Source organism: Coffea arabica, chromosome 7e (genome assembly GCF_036785885.1).
Source record: "Coffea arabica cultivar ET-39 chromosome 7e, Coffea Arabica ET-39 HiFi, whole genome shotgun sequence".
Classification (NCBI taxonomy): Eukaryota; Viridiplantae; Streptophyta; class Magnoliopsida; order Gentianales; family Rubiaceae; genus Coffea; species Coffea arabica.
In genome coordinates this window covers 18,859,116-18,879,346 of record NC_092323.1, presented here as the reverse complement: position 1 = coordinate 18,879,346, position 20,231 = coordinate 18,859,116, and the positions used below count along the sequence as shown (strand labels likewise).

At 32.0% G+C, this 20,231-nt stretch overlaps 1 long non-coding RNA gene and 1 pseudogene across 1 annotated transcript; one reads left to right on the top strand and one right to left on the bottom strand.

Annotated features, from left to right (window-relative positions):
* Positions 1-13,178: 13,178 nt before the first annotated feature.
* Positions 13,179-16,260, bottom strand: LOC140010909 (uncharacterized). Its single transcript, XR_011818110.1, has 4 exons — positions 16,027-16,260; positions 15,610-15,684; positions 14,891-14,943; positions 13,179-14,802 (listed from the first exon to the last, which is right to left on the bottom strand). It is a non-coding gene; the product is annotated as an uncharacterized lncRNA (long non-coding RNA).
* Positions 16,261-19,256: 2,996 nt separating this feature from the next.
* Positions 19,257-20,231, top strand: LOC113700687 (loganic acid O-methyltransferase-like; annotated as a pseudogene).

Genomic DNA, 20,231 nt, shown 5'->3' with positions numbered 1-20,231 from the left:
GCAACACATACTTCAAAAAAAAAATTTATTTACTCACCCTTCTCAACTCAACTTACATTTATAGCCAACTTTTTGGCTTATATCAATGAATCCTTTTCCAACAAATTTGCAGTTCTTTTTTTTTTTTTGGTAAGAAAAGGAGAATATGTTAGGTAATTAAAATCTTTTGTATATACCTTTTGGTAAGTGAGAGGATTCGAATCCAAAACCTCTTACTTATAAATTTATAATTTTTCCCACCCTACTGTCCAACCCAACCCACCCCTGTAATTAATTAAAATCTTGTACAACCTTTCAAGGAAATTTGACTTCTTTTTTTAACTAAAAAAAAATTTGGAAGGTTTTGCCTCCAGTCATTATTACGAGTTAGGACATACCCTTATACCATAAATCGTTTACAAAAGTTTTTATAGATCGCCCACCAATACAGTGTTTATATTAGCAATGGGATCCAAATACATAATATGTGATAAGAAAGTGATCCGTTCTTACTAACTAAGTTAACATGTGTTGGTGAGGGAATTTGACTCCTCTACCATCATCAATACATAATTTCCAACAAAGGACGGAGGATCCAAAAGCAATATAAGTCGTCTTCTTGTTGTCCGTCTTGCTTACCATCAAATCTGCACATTGATGCACTTCACGAAGACCAAGTCGTCTTCTTGTCCTCCTTGTTGTCGGATTAATGCTAGAAGCATTTTTCAAATGACAATGTTGGGGGCTCTATCTTCAGATTTGGTCTTCATTTCGTACATCATTGGGGTTATATTTATTTCCACTCAATTGTAGTCGATTTACACTTTACTCCATGCAATAGCGTAGTACTTAGCGCTGTGGGTATGAAGAAAAATAGTGTAATTGAGTTGTAACACCTAATAATACATTTTTCTTACAAATTAGAATGATGTGTTGCTAATAAATAAGCTTCACTAGATCATCTGCTACACGAAGCCAAGTGCTTCATGCGGGATAATACATCAATGAGAGGATAATCTGCCATTCCAAGTACTTCTAGCTTGTGTTAGTCAGTTTAGGCTGAGTCTATCCATGATTCCAAGTGCCAAATATTTTTGAAGAATAGTATATCAAAGAAAAAGTGCATATTCATAGTACATCTTTTTTGAAGAAGTAACATGTAGGCCTGTCAACGGTCCGGGTCTAGACCCGGACCAGGACCGGATCCATGAAATTTTTGCGGGTACGGGTAGGGATTTAATTCTGTTACCCGGACCCGGATCCGTTTTGTCAAACAAAAACGGGTCGGATACGGAATATAGTATTCCGGTCCGTATTAGACCCGGATCCGGATATAAATGGATTAATAATTTAAAATATATATTTATCAATATAATTAGATTAGGGTGATATATTTGAGTAAAGTCAATTTGATTTCTTTTCTTATTTGGTTTTTTTTTTGTATTAGTTAGAAATTAGTTTACATATATATTTTTTTCTCATTTTTATTAGAAATTGTAAGTTTTGACAATTTTTTCAGGTAGGCCTGACCCCGGATCCGAGACCCGTCGGATCCGGAACATAAAGTAGAAGACCTGTCGCCTGTCAGGTAAACGGGTCGGATCCAGGTCCGATATGATATGCCGGGTCCGGGTCCGGAATAATGAATTCCAGACCCGGCCCGTTGACAGGCCTAGTAACACGTCTTTGTTTTTGTTAACAAGCTCCTTTCTTGCTATCAATCTGCATCCTAGTACTTAGAATTGTGCAAGCTAGATACGGCATGCCGTCATTCTTGAATCAATTGATCCACCACACTACGACGATTATTGCATTTGTGTAAATAAATAGTATTTTTGGTGGCCCTAGTTAAAATAATAGTCAATGACCCTAATATTCAAGTACGAATGCTTCACAACAATATCTGAAATTAAAATCTTTTTCAACAATCCTTGTTTACCCCCTAAACAGCCAAAATACTTCTCCAAGTTTACATTTTTTTAGGGAGGATATCTTATCCAAGATTCAGCATCTTATATTTTAGCATTAATGAGTCTTTAGTCTTACCATAATACTATTAGTTAGGGTTTTTCATTCCATTATCCAACTTATCACCATTTAGTTAAAACTCCACCGACATTGAGAAATCTACAACAATTTAAATTAAGTACATAGCTCTAACTGAGTGGTAATGTCTGATTCGAGAAAAGTGGATATACAGTAAACCTAAAATTTTGATAGGGATAGATTATTGCAAAAACAGAAAAGAAAAATTATTTTATAATTTATACATGAAAGGTTATATGATATACTGTAAATGCATTTAAAATCAATTTATTTGAAAAATAAAATCTTTAATAATTTTTTTTAGTTCAAAGAATAAGAAATTTGAAAAGAAATTGATTTGAGGGTCAACCTATTAATAAGGATGGCAATTAGGGCGGGTGTCCTCGAAAGCTAATGGGGTGGGAGTTGGAGTGTGGGGCGGGGGGGGGGAATTTTTTTCCCCCCGTTTAGAAACGGGGCAAGAGGCGAGTGAGTATACCCCCCTCCCACCACCCGTTAAAAAAATTAATAAAAAAATATAATTATATATAATATTTAATTTAATTAGTTACAAACTTATGATAATGATATTATTAGTTATATGTATTATATAATGTATATTGGTATATGTAATATAATTAATATTATCAATTGTACTAATAATTATACATATCTACTAATAGAAATTATTAATTATTTATACTGAATTTATTAATACATTTATATTAAATTCCTAATTACACTCAACACAATAACGTTTTTTTCTCAAAAAAATATAATAATGACTTAGTGATTGTATTTGTGTCAAAAGTGAAAACTTGACTACTTTAGTTGTATTTATTTCATTATGTTGGATTATATTCTAATAGCTTTTGTTTTAATTATTTTTATGATTTTCAATTGTGAAATGAATAATAACTTGGTGATGTGTTGATATTTTAATACTTGATTATTTGCTAAAATTTGACTATAATGAAATTATATGACAAATTTTTATTAATCTCGTGGGTGCCCTCGCAGGAAAAGCGCGGTAGGGCATGGGTAAGGGGAATTAGTAGGCAGCGGGGCTAGGGAGGGGTCCTTTTCCCCAACCCCGCCCCGGGGCTGGGTAAGTTGTTTAAGGAATAAAAATGTTTAAAGTACATTCATAGAGAACTTGGTAAAATCAAAACTTATGTGGGCACAACTTTGATTCATAATAAGCTGCAAAGAAAATAGATTTGAATAGAGAAAATATAATAATTATTGGAGAAATTTTAAAAAAAGAATGATTAAGTAGGCAAATAAATAGTGAGGATGACCACCCTCTTACACTAAAAAAATAGACAAATAAATAGAATACTATGAATAATATTCTAAAGTTATGGGATGAAAATGATGAAAAAGTAAAAATTTTCAAAATTATAGAAGTAATAATGAACAACCAAATCAAATAGCAGGAGCTGAAAAATGAAAAGATGTGAGTAATTGTAGAATTTCTAAACCATAGAGATAGAAAGAAATTATGTGATAAATGATTGGTAGGGAATTAATTGATGAATTGAGATTTTGTAAAAATAAGGAATAAATTTGATTGATTGAGATTTACTAAAAATAAGAAATAAAATTGATCATTACCAGAAAACATAAATATTAATTATGTCTACGTGACAGCAAGTAAGGATGGCTTGGCTAACAGCCTCAAATTAAGAGGGGCCTTAATTGTTATTTTTTTGAAAAAGTATAATTAACTGGGGTAGCTGCAATTGCTGCTCCCTGCGAGGGAGCCTACTCCGCCTGTCGCAGACCATGTAACCCCACAACTTCCATTTCCTATTAGGGTTTAGTTGTGCTATTAATTTCTAACAAATAATTATCGATCCAGATAAATATTTATCTAACGAATAACTAATATCTAACGACTTCCTTTTCCCAGATATTTATCGATCCAAAGAAAGCATCTTTCGACTGGTGTAGCCCTCATTCTAGTAACAAGATGGAGTACACATGGCTCCATTTCATCTTTTTTTTAATATAAAATGGCTGTATCTATCTTGGTTACAAGTAATTGCATTGTTGGGAATTTGTAGGGTTTCTAAATAAAGATAACATCAAAAACTTTCCTTGAGATTTCTCCTAATATCATTTATCACCCCTAAAATTTTAAAAATATCACTTAGCTCCCTTAATAATTATCAAAATACTATATTAACCCTTGCTTGATACATAATTCACATATCAAGTAAATTGAGGTCAAGAAATTAAAAAATTGAAAAAGAAACAAAAATTCATTTTCTTATCTTTCCCCTTTCTCCAACATTCTCTCTTACTCATTTTTTCAAATGACTATGCGATTGTTTATTTATAAATTATAGTTGATTGAATTTTGTTTATTTTTACTTTTTATGGTTGTGATAGAGTGAGATGTGAATTCTTTTTTTTTTTAAATTTTAAGTCGATTCTTATAATAACTAGTACAACTTAAAGGCTTGGACCATGGGTTGAGAAGAAGTTGGGAAAAAAATTAGGTTCATAAGAAGTCAAGTTTGAGTATATAGAGTTAAATTGGCACTAGTGTATTTCTTTATAAGTATCTTTTTTTTTCAAATTTATATTTTTATGGACTATAATTTTGTGATGTGGTGGTATTACAAGAGATAGTTTTTAGGTGGTGGTTTTTTTTGGGAGTAAATGAAGTGTCTTAGGAGTATTTTTTATTTAGCAAAATGAGAAAAAAGGTATTTTAGGATTTTTCAAAATTTTGTTTCACAAATAACAAAAGTAAGGGAGGTAAGCAATATTTTTAAAACCTTAAGGGTGTTAGGTCATATTAAGAAAAACTCAAGGGAGGTTTTGGATATTACCCCTTTTCAATTTGCTAATGAGGAAGATGACAGCTGCATATCTTCTAGCTTTGTATGCATTTCTACTAGACCAAGAGGTATTTTATCTAAACAAAATAAAGAACAATTAATGTTGTAATTTTTAAAATCTCATAATTTTCTTGAACACATTATAATGCCATCTATAACTTCATATAATCAACAAAATTTTACTTGAAATCTTCACAAGAATAAAACTAGAGTAGGACCCAAAATTTTCATATGAATTTAACACAATCATTGTAATAAATACAAACCAAAATTAAAACCCACATATTAGTAAAAAAAATATTGGACTTAGAAGTTTCAATAAAAGGCCTAAATTATTTGGTTTTCCTTAATCACAATCTTTTCTTACCTAGGCTAACTTGACATATATATATATATATATATATATATATATATATATATATATATATATATATATATATATATATATATATATATATATATATATATTAAAATATGGTTATTTGAGATTCTTGAATTGAATTTATTCCTTTCTTTCCTACTTCTTTTATTTTAATTGTCATTCAAAGTGATCATATATTTTCTTGTAATATGTTTTCAATTGAAATTTTATTATGAAGCGAAAATTAAACATTTAAAGTCATAACATTTTTCTACCGAAAAGGTATTTTTGTCTCTTACAAGCTTTTAATGGAGGATAAATTAGTCATTTCATCAATTAGTTGGATGGAGTTAATTTCTTTATTATTTTCTTATTGACTGAAGGTGTAAAGTGCATATTAAAATAGTTTAAGGTGTAAAGTGCAACTAATGTAATAGTTCATGACGGGGTTTTTTTGCATTTAACGCTTAATTTTATCTAAACTTAATACACCCTCCTCTAACTTCTTTACAATCTAGGGCCAAATTGGGATCAAATGGAACTTGTGAGCGTAACCCTACCTCCACTGTATGCTTTTTAATCCCGTGTCTTTGCCTTGGGGCACAGTCTTTCTTGCAACCGCTAGTACTGCAACATATGCCTACGTACTCCTCACCTCATATGACAAGAAACTAAAATTGTTTTCAGTGTTTTCTTTGTTGTCATGTATTCATTGCTCCTCTACACCTTTAGTACAAAAATGCTAGAAACTCCCCTCCACCACATTCTAAATTTACCTAAAGTTTGTTATAGATGTTTTCCCTTGGAAAAAAAAAAGAAATGTAGGATTATGTCAACCACTTTGAATATTCATCAAATGTTGGTGCATTGCATATTGTGGTCTCCTAAATAATATTTATTAAAATTTCGCGAATTGTGTAAGACAGTGTCAGATGCCTTTTTCCAGTGTTCATGGAGAAATTTCTCAGAGTTGCATCCCTCGTTAGGTCAGAATTTCACTACGTAGGTTCTCATCCTTTAGCCTGTAATTCCTCCATAGTATATGGAAGTAGGTTAGTATTATTCCTATTTATTAAAAGAATATTACATGGTGGAGTAACAACCAATGTAATTCTTAATGGAGTCTTTGAGTTTTTCTATACACAAACATTTGTACTTTAATGATTTATTGGACCTTGTGATTTCTTGCGTCCTATTAGCTTAATTGCCCCCCGCTTAGATACATGAGGGCTCACTTAGATACATGTGGCTCCGCCCATGGTATAGAAGTATGTTAGTATTATTCCTATTTATTAAAAGAATAGTGCATGGTGTAATAACCAATATAATTCTTAATAGAGTCTTGAGTTTTTCTATACACAAACTTTTGTACTTTGGTGGTTTCTTCCCTCCAGCGTAAATTCAACTTTTGTACACATGTCATAAATCTAACGATGATAGTGTATACACCGTCAGTCAGTGTAGGAAAGATTTACTCTTATCTTATTCAATGCATATCTAATTTTGCTACGTACTTTGCGATGCAAACCATAAAACTGTTTGCTTCTATTTGTAGAATTAGAATAACTTTCCTTTCTGTGTGCCCGCACGGCTGATTTCAATTAGTACCTTGATTCGAGGTCTCGAGCAAAAAGAGTGTTTGACAATCCCATGAAGAAATTAAAATCATTAAGTCTTTGTTGTACTAAATTGGTGTAATAATGAAATTCTCTAATCTCTCAGTACATTAAGCACCACCCATATTATGTACATTATCTTAAATGAAATTTCATCATCAATTTGCTAAGCTTTTGTTCAAGTATAGAATTAATAAAGAATTAACTTTTTAAACACTGTTAGTGTAAATAATTTTTTACACTAATAAGTGTAGATATATATCACCTATGTAAAAAGTGAATTTCAAATTTGAAATTTGGTTACGTAGCATGCATCAGCTCATATACATATACATATATATATATGTATATATTAAAAGTGTATAAAAAATTTGTCCATTGATAAAATTGCAAAATCTCATTATCTCACAAACTCAGTTTTAGACATGTATATATCAACAATTTTGGAGACATACATGTACACTTCCACACATATGCGCATATTTCTCTGTTGCACATTTGAAGATACGAAAAACACATTTTTACTCTGACACCACATGCAAACGTAATTTATCACACACGTACAAATTTTTTGTGCTCTATTCAACTCTCAAACAAGCTAATATCCCATTATGTAGATAAGAACATGATGCAAATTCTAGCATGATATGATTGAGTTCAGTAGTTTTTCATATAAAATTATTGTCTCTAGAGATATAGTAATGTGGAGAAGACAAAATTGATTTAAACACTGACAGAATCAAAAGCACCCCTTTTTCAAAGAGTGAAGAACAAGTTATTCATATTTCATTCCATGGTCTGAGGCGAATTGAAAGTAAGCAGTGGAAATTCTAAAGATTCCCCGGGGGAAAAATAGCAATGTCTCCTACGTTACTCATAATATGTGGAAGTATTGACGAAATTTCATAAAGCCATTCGGTCTGAATACTACATAAAAAAAATAAGATAGACGATGGAATGAAAAGACCTAGGATGTAGAAGATCATAGCACGAGTCATTCGGTAAGTTTGGATTCATATATCTACCCATGAGGTACAATGTCATTGTACGGTATAAGAGCCATCTGTACAGATATCATCATCTACGTCCGGAAAGCTGTATGCTTTGTAAGAAACTTGTACAGTTCGGAAAGGGAATAAGAGTTATAATAGGATGCAAACGGTGTTTTGAATGTGGTGACATGCGAATAACTTATACATTTGAGCCTGGACCAATTCGAACAAGTCAAATTTGGTGTCTAGATTCATATCTCTATCTCAAATCTATTAATTTTACAATCATAGAGGTTTTCTTCCATTTTTTTTATTTTGACTAGCTAATTTATTCCAAACTAGCTTTGTAAACTAAAGTGTTCCTCAGTTTAAAGCGTCAGATTTTTTTTGAAGTCTTGAGTGAAAAGTCTCGCCCTAAATTTTGTATTAAAGGGAGGGATCTAGTATCCTAGACCTTAACTGAAATCTCTAATCAGGGTAAGTTTAATTTCAATAACAGGCAATACACCTTGCTTACTGTACCAAAACGTGACCAAGAAAGTATTGAGCGCATATTAAATGGATCATTTAGTTCTGGATTTTACTGATTCTCCTTTAACCCATTCTTTTACAGGAAGAAATTAAGCAGTGGCAGTTCATATGAAAAAATTGTTCCAACAACTGTGCCAAGACTTGTAGCCAAAGCCCGCATAACATATCGTACATGATGCATAGAATTGTGAGGATAGAGCTTCGTAATAGGAAAAAGACAAAAATATTGGCGGATCGAGAAACAAGAAATTTAAGAAAAAAGGTTTTCCTTAGCGATCAAATTGACCAAACCAAAATGATTTTGATACATTTACCCTCTTTTAGAATATGGTACAAAACTATGGATCTCTCTGTTTTTTTTTTTTGTTTGAATAAACCCTGCACACAGGAGTAAGATGTCAATCCAAATTTTATTAGTGGATCCCTTAAACTTTGGTATATAAAAATTTCAAATTCGCTCTAAATAAAAAAAAATTTATGTACATTATAAGATACTCCCTTCGTCTCAAAAAGTTTGTCATTCTTTGGGACTCCAACTTATTATCCAAATAGCATGGCTTTTGAAGAATTCGTTGTTTGAATATAGAAGGTGGACAAAATATGACAGCGGAGTTCACATATTTATTAGTCGGGATATGACTTAGTCCAAAATCATTTTAAAATGGTTGGTGCTTGCATATCAATCAATTGAACAACATAGTTGCAAGTCTTGATGGAAGGCTTTTGACCTGAACAAAAATGGCCAGAATGTTAGGTTTAGAAAATGTCATGTTTTCCGTTTTGATTTGTTTTAAAATGAATGTTACTTACTTTAATTAGTAATGTAATTCTTCAATTGTTTTCAACTTACACCATTTTTGCAAAGTGGACCCGAGAATATACATTCTAAGCAGCATATCACATGCAAGACTATTAATTAGTCGATGGGAAACACAGCACTTGCTTTGTCGGGGTGATATCTAACCACACCAAAGTTTAAAATACTCAATTGTTAGACAATCAAAAAAATTAGTCAATTGTTGATGTGGGCCAAAATGCTTTTGCCATATGTTCTAACTATTGATAAAATGCTGCGTTCCCAAAAAGCAACAAACTCTGCGTCGCTCTTTGGAACGGAGGAAGTAGTATCGTCTGATTTCCACACTAGGATGATAATTAACTATTTTTCTCTTAGTCTTTGATCATTTGACAATTCATCTAAATTTCTATCAAAGTGACTATTTTGTGCAATTGTTGCTATCATTGACTTTTCTTGTAGTAGATGACTCTTAATGATTTGTCTTCCTCTACATTACTTGCTACTTTAATGACTTGTAATTCTGTATGAGGTGGTTTCTTTCCAAACAGCAGCCGCGCGTCTGCTAGATGTTTTTTTATACTCCTGCTAGCAAGTTTAATGTGAAGTGAGTGAGCATCTTGCTAAATTATAACACGGGTAATGAGCAGCGTTTTCAGATCGAGATCGGACCGGCTGGTTGAACTGTAGACCGGCTAGGAAGCCTGAAACAACAATAAAAAGGGTAAGAACCGATCAAAACCAGTGGACCACAAGAAACCGGTTAAATCGGTTAGATTCGAGTTTATGATTTTTTATTTGAACCCATTTAATTCTTCATTTTGTGAGTATTGGACTGTTGCATATGTATGTTATTGGGTTGCCAAGGCCCAAAACACGTGTTAATAGTTTCAATTTGGGTTGATGTTGAACTAAGTAACTCAACTTAAGCTCGTGAGCTATTTGATCAATAGTTTGACTGAGGCTCATTTTAACTGAACTCGAGTTCAAGTTCGAGCTACTCGTTTAACCTCACGAGTCGAGGTTGAGCTCCAAATTCTTGTACTCGAAGTTCAACAAGCCTAACTGAACTTTTTATAATATATATATATATATATAATTTTTAAATTTATTATTATGAAATGTCAATTATATCTTTTATTTAAAATATATTTTAAATATTAAATTTTATTAGGTGAGCACAATTAGACTCGAATAGGCTTGATTGAGATTGATTAGATTCAATCAGATTTAATTGAATTCGAATTCGAATTCGAATAAGGTAAATTGAAATCGAGATCAAGGTTGAACTTGAATTTTGAAAGGTCGACAAGTTCGAGTTCGAGTTCGAACTTGATTACTTTACCTCTAATTAATAGTGCACAACTCTAATATGACTCGACTCGAATGCCTCCCTAACTTCACTAATCAACTTTGTGGGCCAGAAATACAAGACCCAAATCAACTAAAAAATGTAATAAAATCCTCAAATCTCACCATTTCTTCGATAGCCGTTTCCTCCATGCCCACTCCTACATCACACCACATAAAACGTCTAGAAGCCACTCAAAGCCATTGCACTGTTGTACCACCTATAATGATCATCTTCTATCTTTATTTTCTTTTCTTCTAAATAGTCCTATATTCTTCTATATATGTGGTGTTAAAATATACAAAAATATAGATTTGAAAATTTTTTTAGCATGGAAGGCTTGCATGCGATGCTAAAGAGAGGATGGAAATTGGAAGAGAAGATGTTGATGAAAATTGGTACTCTAGAACTTTGTTCTCCTCCTTTTTTTTTTAAATTTTTCTTGGAGTGACTATCTTCTTGTTTTGAGTCAAAAATATAACACCAACATGTTGTTCATTTTGTGACCTGAACGAATTTTTTTAAAAATTTTTCTAACTCCTCAATGTTTTTAGTTATTATTCAATGAACTTTTTCTCTTTTTTTTTTTCAAAATGAATAACAGCTACCTTTTTTCTTTGAAATCTATTTTAAACTTTTCTTTCTGTATTTCATATAGTTTCTTGACATTCTTAATTTTTTATATTTAAAACAATTAATAAATTAGAGGATTGGTGAGCTGATCAGTTAAACCGATTGGACCGAAAAATTGAAGCCGAACATTCTACCAGATCGCTCATCGGTCTGGTCTGAATTTAAAAACATTGGTAATGAGCGAAGGCAAAGTTTTGAAAACCAGACCGGACCGGCCGGTTCGATCGGTTGAACTGCTAACCGGCCATGCCTCCAGTCCGATTCAATTACAAAGCCAAAGAATTAATTGAACCGGTCAAGAACCGGTAAAAACTGGGAAGTTCAACCGATTTTTATTAAGTATTTATTTTCTAAAATAAATATTTTAGTTTTATTCAAAATTTTTAATACTAAAATGAATAAAAATTTACTAAACCTTTGAATCGAAATTGAACCGATCGAACCGTGAATCGAAAAGTTTTCCGGTTTACTCTCTTGTCCGGATTTAAAAACATTGAGTGAAGGTATAGATGGAGAAGGGGAAATGCGAGACGCATCACGTGACTGCACCAACACTACACAACTCCCACCCAACCCAACAGAAAACCACCCCTTTCAGACGCCACTAGTTATTAAGTAGGGGAAAAATTGTCTATGGATGATAGTCCGTAACTTTCAATGAAGTCACGGACACATCATGGCAACGGATTTACGCTCGAAACAATTTGAGGTATGGGTTACCGAATTAACCGATAATCACTATTTTAGTTACTGATTGGCATCCACCTACATTCCTTTGAAATTTTATCTGCCAAACTTTCCTTTGTTCAAGTAAATTCCCAAGTTGTATATAAACTAGCAGAAGAACACCGTGCTTGCGCACGGTGAACAATTTAAGTGATGCCCACAATGAATTGATATTCATGTAATTTATGGATTTTTTTTGTTTTGTATAATGAATGCAACTAAGGTGGTGTAATTATTAAATATATAAAATAAATAGGGTATAAAATCTTTAGGGCTAATACATGGAACTGCGGCTGTATAATGTCATAATAAAAAAGAGTGAATGGCATAGTAATGGATAAGGAGTTTCATTAAAAAAGGATGCAAATTTCATCTATGTGGAGATTATTTTTTGGATGGAGATACTTATTAGATCATTTGTTGAAATGAGGTATAAAAATGGATTAGTTATTTTGTAATATATATTTGGATTTACTAATGTGCGTATTTGGTTATGCACATATGTATATTATGTGGGTCAGAATAATTGGATATTTGATTTATATTTAATTTCTAAATTTTGTTTGAAAAAACTATAAGGGAATGACTAAATTTACACCCTTATATACTAAATCCACATTCTATCGGCTTATTAGACGTTCATGTCTTTAGTTTTTACACATTATATAAAGACTTTTTAAAGTATTTAATTAGTTGTTCACATAACAGAAAGAAGAATAGTATTATGTTTTCCTGCGTCAGGATACTCAGTTCGTACCGCCGCATCAATAACTACTAATTGGTAACTACTTAAAAAAAAAAAGAAACCTTTGGGTAAAAAAAGAGAATAAAAGAAGGAGGAAAAGGGGAAAGGATACTCTATTATAATAATAAAATTATTATAAAAAAGCAACAACCTTGTAAAAAAGAAAATATTGTAGTTAAAAAAAAAGAAATCGGCAAGTGTTTTTCTTTCCCGAGAAATACTTAATTTCTACAGGGTCATTTTCATTAATTAGCTACTAATAAAGAAAAAGGGAAGAAACATCGTAACAACACAATTCTATATTCTACTATAATAATACTATTATTATTGTTGAAAAAAAACGGCAACTTTGGGAAAAATAGTACTGTAAGTGAAAAAAAAATAATAAAAATTTGCCATCGGATTCAAATTCAAGTTACCTAATTTATGTGACTTCACCAGTAAGTACTAAATAAAATAATAATCACTTTAAAAAAAGAAGAAAGAAACAACCGGATGGAAAAGAAACCAAATATATGATTCATGTCTAGGCATCTCAAAAAACTTATGGAATTTCAAAAAAAGATGCAACGGTCAAAAGAGTAAGAAGCATCCATTAATCAACCTAAAAGGTACAATAATACAATCCCATAATTCACTGCAAAAATAAATGTTAGAGCTCTCTTGGAGCACCTGAGAGTGACAAATATCAGCAAAAAGCAATATTATGTTATCTTCAGAAAATTCCATTAATCAACCTAAAAGGTACAATAATACAATCCCATAATTTACTGCAAAAATAAATGTTAGAGCTCTCTTGGAGCACCTGAGAGTGACAAATATCAGCAAAAAGCTGTAGTATTATGTTATCTTCAGAAAATGACATCAAAAGTAATCTCCAAGTATCATAAATGTTCCCCAGCATAGAAGTAGACTATTCTTGGATGAGTTATACTATAATATACATGTAAGACACAAGATGCAAGTATCTTAGGGAAGGAATTCCATTGACTTCTCTAGCATGCTACTCTTACTTATAGCAATCTGGTAATGCAAATATAGCTATTTTATTAGTTCCTTTTTTCTATACGGTTAGACAGAATCAATAATTAGAGACTCATGGCACTTAAAAACAGGAGTTGCAAACATATTTTTTTAAGCTTGCATAGATTTTGCTTAATCAATCGCAAATTGCCAATGGCTTAAATGGATGTTCAAACATCTAGGCATTAACGCAAGGCAAATATTAAAACGCTAAATAAGTAGATCATTTACCATGAATTAATTCCCGTTACCTGCCTAAAACAACTCTTACAATTTTAGTCCATCCATTGCCAAATATCTTCCACGCCTGCATACGATTTCTAAATTTTAGATTATCCCATCCAATAAGAAAAGATTTGACCAGCCGAATTGAAACAATCAGATCAGTAAAATTATGCTAGATCTTGTAATTTAGCGAAAATTGACATAGGGTTGAAAGCAATTGGTTAGCTTGTACAGTTCAGATTCATGGAATATATAACTAAGAAGTTTTACCAAGAGATTTATTGCATTTTGTACTACTAAACTGTACCACGAAAGCTAGCCAAAAGGTACAAGAAAGGAAGAAAAAAGCTCCATTGACAATAAAAAAACCTCTTGAATGGCAGGAAAGAAGGGAAGAAAAGCCATTTTGGTGGAGCACTAATTCTACTATAATTTATATTATATCCTCAAAATGCCATCCTATCAGATACACAAGCCAATCCCCTCAGAACAAAATTAGCAAAATTTTAATGAAAAACTCGTACTCTAGCAAAAGAAAAATGAAAGGCAAGATTTATGCAAAGACATGAGGAAAAGGCACTTAAAAACAATAATCTAAAATAATGGAAATCCTTGATGACTTACAATGCTTTTGGTCATTTGTGGCTGAAAACCCAACAACTAAGTACACACAGAACTATCAAAAACAGATCCAACATCTAATGGCATAGAGATACAAAGCAAATAAAGAAATCAAGCATTCTCCTTAATGAATGGAAAAGGAAGCTCGTGAAAGAGCATCCAAGTAATGAATAACCTGAAAATCACAATCAAAACTTGATTAAAAAATATATTAAAAAAAATCACAGTGCATTAAAGTAAACTTTTTATTAGAGAATGAAATAAAATATATCATATCTTAGAGTATTGCAGCAATGTTGAAGAGGAAAAAGCCCAACTTTCTCCACCTGCAATCACAAAAAAAGTAAATTTTAGATGAGTAAAAGGGGAAGAAAACAATGAAGAGAAAATCAAATGTATAAAAAAAAAGTTCACAATGCATAAGCAGCGACTTTTGAACTATCGATAGATGATAACGATCATGATATCTGCAAAACACGAAACAGAAACTATTAGACACCCAATTTCCAAAAATTGAAAGTATCTAGGTTCTTAACCTTCCCCATTGGAGAAATTTATCAAATAACACAATCATCCACAATGTTAAAGCAGTTAGGAAGATAAAACATTGAGAAATTTATCCGAATAATAAAAAATAATTGCACAACATAAACATAGTTAGGCAAACAAAAGATTGAGCATATTACACCAATTACTCCAACACCATAACTCATTAGATTCAGTTCCACCGCTGGCTTAACATAAACTTTCACATTATCAACTAAATTTCAGAAACATCCAATTGAACTTGCTCCAATCAATAAAGTGAAAATTCATGCTTTTAAAATTTCAATTGTCCTGTTTCCCGTAACTACTACATCCAACCATCCAACCTAAGCAAAAATTTTCAGCTTTCAACACCCAATTTGATGACATCAACAATTTGTAATAAAGGAAACGTCTCTTTATAATTATTGTAGAAACAGCTATGGAATTTGATTAAAATTTAAATCATAAAGAGGGGAAATGGGATAAGTAGGAGGCATAGTAGTAAAAGTAAAGATTAAAAAACCCCAAGTTTTGGAGTCTCGAAAAAAAATAAGGGGACAAATCAAGGGCAAAAAATAGCACTGATATAAAAGACAAAGTATTACCTCTTCATGTGCTAATTCCACTGTCAAAGTTTATGAGCAGGATGGCCGAAACATCCAAATGGATTTTGTGGTTCACTGGCATACCATTAATATAACACATCATAAAAAATGAAAGATAAAGTAATAACAAGGATTTCTTTTTACTTCTAGCCAAAACAAACGGAAAACATTGGACGCAAAAAAAAAAGAAACAAAATATGGGTTTTCTAACAAAAAAAAAAGAGTTGTTCAATAACAATAAAACGAAACAAAATAAGAAAATTTGAACAAAAACCACCGTATAACAGTCAGAAACTTGTGAATGGGAAACAGGAGATGAATCTGATGAAGAAGAGTACAATGGGGAACAGAGGTCTTCTAGAAGTGCAAAAAAATAAAAAAAAAATTAACGCAAATTTGCAGAGAAAAAAAGATTACCTTGTTAGTCTTGCTGCCTGAGGAAGTGGAAGATGGCAAAGAAAAGGAACAAGAGAGAGAATGACGAAAAAGAGGAAGAAATGAAAAGAGAACCAGAAGAGACCGAGAGGGAAGAGAGAGATAAAAGCACATGGTTTCTAGCACACGTTTTCTGGCATAGGGTTTCAGGTGGTTTGGAAAATAGAAGGGAGCAAAGCTGGTAGAAGAAATCCAGGACCAAGAAGTCAACAACCACGATGCACATGATTTCCACATGAAGAAGGACGAAAGACCAACAACAAATTTCACCACTCATTCCCACTTTATATATAAGTTCTTTATAGTACAATACTACAAAGTTAAATAAAAATGGATTAATTTTATATACATTGTTAGTCAGTGTGTACATTATCACTATTCAAATATGATATATGTGCAAAATGTGAATTTGAAATTCAAAATTTGCGCATGTGTCATCCATCCAACCGTGATAGTATATATACTGACAATGTATATAAAATTTACTCAATAAAAATAGGTAAAAAAAAAAATTCTTCTTCAATTGAACTAATGTGCAAGTTGGCAAAGGTCTACTCCTCTTCTTCCTTTTTTTTCAATATTTTGGTGATTATTAGTAGTGTATTGCAGGTTTAATTTCTTCCTGTTTACCCTACTCAGAAAGCAATTGAAAGCTAAAGTTCTAAGAGAGACAAACGACAGCTGTGTTAAATTAAACTAACAATTCATATTTATTTAGCCATTGGGCTGGGAAGGTTGAGCACATTGGCGGAGCTATTCAAGCTTGAGGGTGGGCAATTGCTCCCTCTCAAGTTTTGAAAAATTAACATAACAAGCGTGATATAAAACGGTATTTTCAGTTTTGCACCTTATTTCAACTAGCAATAGTTCTAACTAAAATAAAATACAAAATTCATCTCGGGAGAAAATACTGCTTAATCATGCTTTTTGTCCCCCTTGATCAAGCGGGTAATCCCACTTTCTCCTCTCAACCGAAAGAACATATATTTTGCCCCCAACTTGGCAGATGTTAGGAATTTTAACTGCCTCAAAACACATGAAATTTTTTCTTTTAACCTTGCTCTTGGTGTTGATCACACTTTGCCCCCTCAATCGGAAGTATGTACACTTTGCTTTTATGATTTATAATCCTACTTATATATATATATATATATATATATATATATATATATATATATATATATATATATATATATATATATATATATATATTAGATATAAAGTTATAGTATAATTTAGAGTACTTAAAAACCAATATGCTTTATTTTAAAAATATGCCTTATTCGAGATCATTATTGATGGTAAAAACAGTCTCATATAGTTCTTTGTATCAAACTTCTTATAAGTTCACCATTTTCAACATTTTCTTAATTTCTATTTCTACAATTTTTCTAAAATATCAAAAGATAAGGATCAAGGAAATTTAAACAGGAATTGCCAAAATGTGATTTTGATTAAATTAAAATGACATCAATATTTATTTTCTTCTTAGAACATTTACTCCAGAATAAGAAAGGATGTGCATTATTTTAAAAAAACACTAAATAATAGAAGACTTGCCTTCATCCAGCTAGCATTATTCAATCATGTTTAAAATAACAAATCCTGTTTTCTTACAAAATACTTCAACTTGTTTATGAACAATTTATGGTCAGTAAATTTTGATCACTGCAGTTATTTGTGGATATTTAGCATGATGAATTTCCTCCAATGCGCAATCTATAAGAGTTATAAGCCAAGAAAAGTTTCTACTAGGCCACATGTAATTCACGTTTCTATATTTATTTAATAATCATAAGGTGACACGTTTATAATGAGAATGAAAAAAGTCTACTAATCTGTCTAATGTGACATTTTATCATCCAAATGAAAAATTGTTTTATACCCTTTTATTCTTTGGTTTCTCTTCATAGTCCATATTAAAATGTTTTAAAAAAATGATACTTGGTTTCCCTACTAAAACTACACCAAAAGAGTTGGTAGTTTCTTTCCTAAATTTAAAGTTTAAGAATTAAAATAATAAAATTAACATCTTGCATGTATATATGAATAACATGTATTTAAGTTCAGACTCCTTAATATCACATATACAACCTTTGTGAGTTTAACATTTTGCTTCCTGCCTTCATTCTTCCTCCCACAAGTTGATGAATACTTAACTTTAGACTAGTTACTTCTCGTTTGCTTATCCTCTTGTTGTGATCACATATTTTTTGCTAATTTCAATGCGCTCTTCTACAAAATTTCCATCGTTTTCTCTAATTTTCTTTGGATTTTTATTGTTTATGCTTTTCTTCTCTTGCATGTTTTTGCCTATTCATTTTTCTGTTAACGTTTTTCTTCTCTGGTAAAACCCGGCCAAAAAAAAAAATTTATTTTTAATGAGAGGGTTAACGCATTCAAGACGTGGAGAAGCATAATTTTATGAATGATAAACGTTGAAAGAGATTGAGAGAACATCACAAGTTTCCGTCTTCAAAGAGGAGGTTGTAAAATGAAGACTTTAAAGGGTAAATCTTCAAAAAAAAATATTCCAAAAAAAGAAATCTTCCAAGAAGCATCAAATTATAAGATTTCGGGCTCAATCTCTTCTCGTTATCACTCGTAGAAACCCATTTGAAGAACCTCCTTGATAATGGATTTGCTTTCATGGTAATTTGAGTTTCTCTTTATTTTTTTGTTACTTTTTTGACAATCTTGTTTTTTGTTTAAAGGCGCTATTAGACTTGGACCAAGTTGGAGCTTTTTGTTCCAAGTTCCATCCAGACTACTCTGCTCTGAAAAAGTTGAAGAAGCAGGGCTGCAGACATTCTTACTGGAACATGAAGGACGGCTGCAGACATTCATTGAGCGTACATATTTTCATATAAAATCAGCTAGGGTAAATATTGATGATCTTTGTAATTGATGTATATTTTGCCTTGTATGACCTTCTTATTTAAACTCATGATATGAAGATTACTCAGTTAGATTTGTTAAAATGGGCCTGTCAAAATGACCATGACTTAAAGACCTAGATCATGAATACCTTCTCGATGTAAATAAAACAATTTGGTCGATCATTACATGTACTTGATATTTTTTCTCATGTAATCTTCTAAAGCTGATTAAAAAAAAATTGAGTTAGATTTGTAAAAAGGACTTGAACAAGTGATTATCTTTTATAGGCTAGACTTTGAGGCTTTAATGAAATAGATTTGGTAGACTACCATATGCAGAACATTGTTGAAGCAGTGGAGCTTAAGTACAGATCCATCCAGGTGAGTGCATCCTTGGAATTCCAAGACTTTTTCAACGATCTTGTTGACAATGATTTCAAATCCCTCCCTTCAAAGATGCGATACTTTACTGCAGCAGTTCCTGACTCCTTCCACAAGCATTTATTCCCTAAATCTAGCCTTCATATTGCGCATTCTTCTTATGCACTCCATTGGCTTTCCAAGGTTCCAAAAGAAGTTGGTAATCAAAATTCTTCAACATGGAACAAATGCAAGATATATTGTTCAAAAACTATAAAAGAAATCAAAGAGGCATATTTTGCTCAGTTTAAGGAAGATCTGAACAGATTTCTGAATGCTAGAGCAACAGAAATTGTTGGAGGAGGCCTTGCTGTGTTTCAATTAGCTGGTCTTCGATCGAAATGGTATCCAACTTCCTGATATTTCTGGAGGCTTGGTATTTGAACTGTTAGGATAGTGCCTTTTTGAGATGGCCAGCTTGGTAGAACCTGACAATTTCGATCTGCTTTTTCTTATTCTGTTTAGCCATTTAATCATCATGTTTGTCAATTTGATGTTGAAGACCACATTAATATGTTCAAATTGATTTCTTCTCACTTCTGAGGCTCCTAACGTTTGCATGTTGTAGGGAGATATCAGCCCAGAAAGAGTCATTCAACTTGCCTTTGCATCGTCCATCAGTTGAAAAATTTAAGATGGTCGTAGAATGAAATGGCCATTTTCGAACAGAAAGAATCGAAATATTGAATCATCCCATGCAGCACTTGCCTTTTGATGCCAAACGGACTTGCAATCAAGTCAGAGCTTTCACGGATCAAAGACCATTTCAATACTGGCACTGCGGATCAGGTTTTTTATCTATATGCTAAGAAATTAGCTAAGAGTTGCTCCATCTTTGATCAGGGAATCCGCTGAGATGCTGAACCATTCGTTCTACTAAAAGTCTAA